This window comes from Adiantum capillus-veneris, chromosome 26 (assembly GCF_014529385.1).
Source record: "Adiantum capillus-veneris isolate H3 chromosome 26, ASM1452938v2, whole genome shotgun sequence".
Lineage (NCBI taxonomy): Eukaryota > Viridiplantae > Streptophyta > Polypodiopsida > Polypodiales > Pteridaceae > Adiantum > Adiantum capillus-veneris.
In genome coordinates this window covers 51,037,529-51,042,353 of record NC_140956.1, presented here as the reverse complement: position 1 = coordinate 51,042,353, position 4,825 = coordinate 51,037,529, and positions in this window count along the sequence as shown.

Below are 4,825 nucleotides of genomic sequence, written 5' to 3'. Positions count from 1 at the left end.
CAATGATAAAAGAAGATCGAAGAGATGCTCACTTTTAAATTCTCTGTATTCTCTAGCATTTTTTGAATTTGCAGAGATTCACCAATGTAGCTTGCCGAGTCTAATTCGGCAACGTAGCTTGCCCTGAAATCTGATTGTCTTTTAACTTCGATAACGTGCACTACTCTTCCGAGGATAGAGGAGGTGAGAAGGGAGGGGAGGGGTGGGGTGGGTGGGTGGGGTGGGGACAGGGTGGTGCTGTGGGCACACTCCCTTGGGAAAAAACTTCAAACGGTGGCCTTGCCTTGGACGCTCACCTTGGGCGTTCAAGTGGGAAAATAACACAAAATATCTTAGAGTAGCGAAGATGACAGCGTAGAGGAAAATAAAAGGGCTCCCAGCTCACATTATAGAGCTTGAGAGAGATCATCAAAGAAGAAAAATCCACTCCCCTTGGCAACACAAACGCAACAAGCTAAAGAACTCGTAGTTCTGTTGCGATCGCTCTGACCTCTCTTTTCCCTCTAAGCGGCCATGTCCGCATGGATTTGTTAGAGAGAGAGAGAGAGAGAGAGAGAGAGAGAGAGAGAGAGAGAGAGAGAGAGAGAGAGAGAGAGAGAGAGAGAGAGAGAGAGAGTCAAGAAGATAAATAGATATATATATATAGAGAGAGAGAGAGAGATAGAGAGAGAGGGGAGGTCCTTGGCTACTCTACTAGAGGGAGGGGCTGCAATGGGTGATGGTGGTAGGAGTAGGGACGACACATGGTGGTAGTAAGCTAGCACCACTAACCACCATTTGTGGGCTAGGGTGGTGGGGGTGATGGGTGTTAAGGGGCAGTAATGGGAGGTAGTGGTGATGGGATGAAAAAAAAATAGAGCAAGGCTTTCAAGTGGTTGTAGGGGGAAGTAATTAGTTTCTTTTCATATAACTATTTACCCTTCTCTTCCATGTGTGCTATGAGCATAATATCTGCCATAAGCATTGGCAACTCTAGTCATGAAAATGCAGGTTCGGATCAGTTTTAGTTAAAAAGCATGCACACTAGGTGTTATGGACCCTAGTGTTTAACAACATGGAAAATCTAGATCGACATGCAAATTCATGAAATTGATAGCTTATGAAACATTTTGCACATATGTGCAATATCTCTATGAGATTATTTATGGGTCTACCAATCACCACCATAAGAGGTCATGGATTGGTTTGAATGTTGTAGATAAGTTGATTGAACTTTATAGAATTTATTCAGACCACTATTCCAATCTCTAAAGTTAACCAAAGTGGTTGTTTATAAGATGTACTAATTCTAATTTCTATGTGTTACTCCAAAATATTGGGCGTTATTATGACCCATGTTTACCAGTCATTTCTAGAGGAATGTCTATAAACGTTTGGGGAGAAATAACTCAATATCAGTACTACCACTGTCATAATAATTAATATCTAATTCTCCTAGATGATTTTCTCATGTTAAACTAATCATTTAATATGGGGAAGTGCCAGGGGAGAAAAAGCTAGAATATTGGTTAAGCTGGCAGACCGGCCACAGTAGGGATCCAAAGGGGGGCCATCTGCAAAAGAGCAATGTGCAACAATGGGCTTTAAAGACCCTAAGGTTCAGCCCATTAAGACTTCCTAAAATGCTAAGGTTCCAAAATTCAAAGGTTGTGTCCGATGGTCAAAGCTTAGTTAAATTGGATGCTTAGTGTGTGTACCAAAAAAGTCTTCACAACTCTACAAAGGAGGGGGCGAGCCTTGCAAGTACGAGATGAGAGAGAAACACACACACACACACACACACACACTCACAAGCTTCTTTTACACAAAGGGAATGAGGGACACATGTCAGCTCCCTAGCCCAGATGCCCACAAGGTGTACTCAAATCCTATTGGATGGTCATGGAGGTGGACCAATGAGAATTAGGCTAGAGTAAATCTAGTTTAATTAATTTAAAAACACTTAATAAATGAATCAATAAGAATTAAGCTCTCTAGAAGACTATTGGACAGTCTCCCAAGGGGTCCAATGAGCATTCAACAGCCCAATGGCTTGCTTGATTCCTATTGGCCAGGAGACAAAGGGGTCCAATGAGAGTTTAGTTGCATTAATTAATTACCTAAAGCTCTCACAAAAGGAGAAAGGGGGGCACATGTCAGAAGACTATCACTTATGCTGCTTAAATTTCATGGCTAAGCTGGGAGGGGTCCAATGGGGTGTTAGCATGAGTAAAATGCAAGAGGGGTCGACCAAGAGAGAGAGGGGGCTGAATTTGTCAAGTCATTATCACACACGCACACAATCTCGTGTGTGGAGCAAGAAGACTCTCTCTCTCTCTCCTTCTCAAGCTTTAATGGAAAGCTTATCACCTACTCCAAGCTTGTGAGAAGGGAGGCCTACACCAACAACTCTTGGCTTTGTGATGCAAATCCAACCAAGAGCCAAGATTCAATGCATGCTCATCTCCTCTACCATGCTAATTACTAAGCTATGCTATGCTAATATGAGTGATTATGTGAGCAAATGTACATCTTTCTCGTAAGACTACTCCTTCTTCCTCTCAATCTACTCTCATACCCCGCTAGCTCTCACCATCTTCGAAGGTGTGTGAGGTCTTGGGTCTGAGACCGTGAGGGAATTAATGTTGTGTTTTATAAGTGTTTTGCTTAGTGCTTGAAGCTTCCATCTTCATTGCACTAGCTAGTATTGAAGAAACACAAAGAATTGTATTGTAAAATGTCTCTCTTGATGGGAGAAACCTATAATACGAAGCCTTTTGGAGGGAGGACCGGCACCATGTAAATCCGGTCCTCAACTGTGGTCAATAGCTTAATTTCTCTCTCTTTCTAAGTATTGTTCATGCTATCTAACTAGGTGTTATGCTTTTTGTTGGTCTCTCCACCCAAGCACTCTTGTTATGCTCATTAGGAATCTATTCTAATGAAATGCTCACTATGTTCATGCTATTTTCCGCTACGCACAAGTTACTAGGCCATTAAATGTTACAACCACTAATCTAGAGACGGATGGGAAAATTGTAGGAATTAATCTACTACTAAAGGATATGATGAGGACATACATTAGTAGAAGCAATCCAACCAGAAAGGTTATTTCTCTAGTTTGGAGTTTGCTCTTGCAATTGTGCCAAGCATGTGACGATTGGTTTTAGTCTATTCATGCTTAGGTATGCTTTTAACATATATCACTAAATATCGTGGACGCTGAGAAACTTTAGGAGGACAAGGATTATGTTGAAACTTGCTCATCAACATGCTCAACAAGCACAAGCTAGTTATAACAAGTATGTTGATGAGAAATGTTGACACGAAAGAGGAAGATATTTTTTACGTGTGCCAGGTCAATACCTAGATTATCTTTGAGATATTTTCAACCTTTTAAGATACTCTAGCAATTTGGAAATATGGCTTACAGACTCTCATTACCTACACACTCTCGTATTCATATGGTATTTCATGTAAGTCGTTTACATAAGCGCTTGCATAGGGACGATAATGATATTGACTAGCAGATTTTGATCGATTTCATTGAGACTCCAACCCAACTGCATGAAATTGAGTGTATTCTTGACTATCATGATCTATGTACGTGTCATCATGTGCAACGACAAGCATTAGTCAAGTGGAAAGACAAATCTAAAGAAGATGCAACTTACAAAAACATTAGTGTTCTTAAGAAGAAATTTTCCACTTTTGTTTTTTAGGACAAAAACGCTTCTCCAAAGGGGGAGTAATGTCAGGCCAAGGGAAAGACTCCAGAGGCCAATCTAAATTGAGCTCGGTGGTTTCCTATATAAAGGAGCAGAGGTTGGCTGAAGAGTGTGATTCTAGACCCTCTGGTCTCACATTATCTATCTAACCCCCCCCCCCCCCCCCCCCCCCCCCCCCTCCGAGAAAATATTGGTCGATTCTTTTTAATAATATTATCTCACAAGGGAGCTCTATTTATCTCAGGGGTTTTGCATAGTCATCTTTGACCTTGAAGAGTGAGACAAATCAACCAATGATTTGGCACCTAATGCAGTTGATGGTTGACTTAAGAACCTTTGTGCAAGATCATTAATTTGAGTACTAGGAGTAGACAAAAAAATCTTTAAGATAAGCATTGTATTTGACACTTTGTAGCATTTCCATTGCCATGTCTGTGCCAATTGCCTCATACAAGCTAATTTTCTCCTTGTATCCAATATATGCATGCATGGTAACATGTTTGATCTCAAACAAATTAAACACATATGGCTGCTCCTTGCTTCCAAGCTACCTAGGGAAAATAACACTTTGAATGAAAGGATACCTACACCTGCTCTTGAGATCCAAAAAAGCCTCCAACCCTTTTTCACTTATATGCTTTGACCTCTTCGCGAATCCAAGCTCCTGTCTATTTAACGTTACACATTTTATCTTTTTGGATCTCCCCTTTGGTGGATTTTATATGGAATCTACTTCTCTCCTTGCTGGGATATTTTCTTTGTGCGTGCTGCGTCCATTTAGATTGTAGATTATCGATGATTGTAGATTCTGCTCATTATGGCATCTATAATATGTAGAGATAGATTAAAAAATAGATTAAATTATCATCCATGGAAGTCAAATATGACCTATGGGACCGAAACAAAACATTACAAGTTCCTTTTGAGTGAAGGGATTGTTGGATACATCTCGATTAAGGATTGAGGATCCAAAGGGGGGTGATAAAGGGAAGATAAGATGAAATGAACAAAACTAGGTGAGGGGAATCTAGTTTGGAAGTTCAAAACTCCAAGATAATGACTTTACCTCCTTGATGGGTAGGTGAGAAGGAATTTAGTTTCAGAGTTCAAAACTCTAG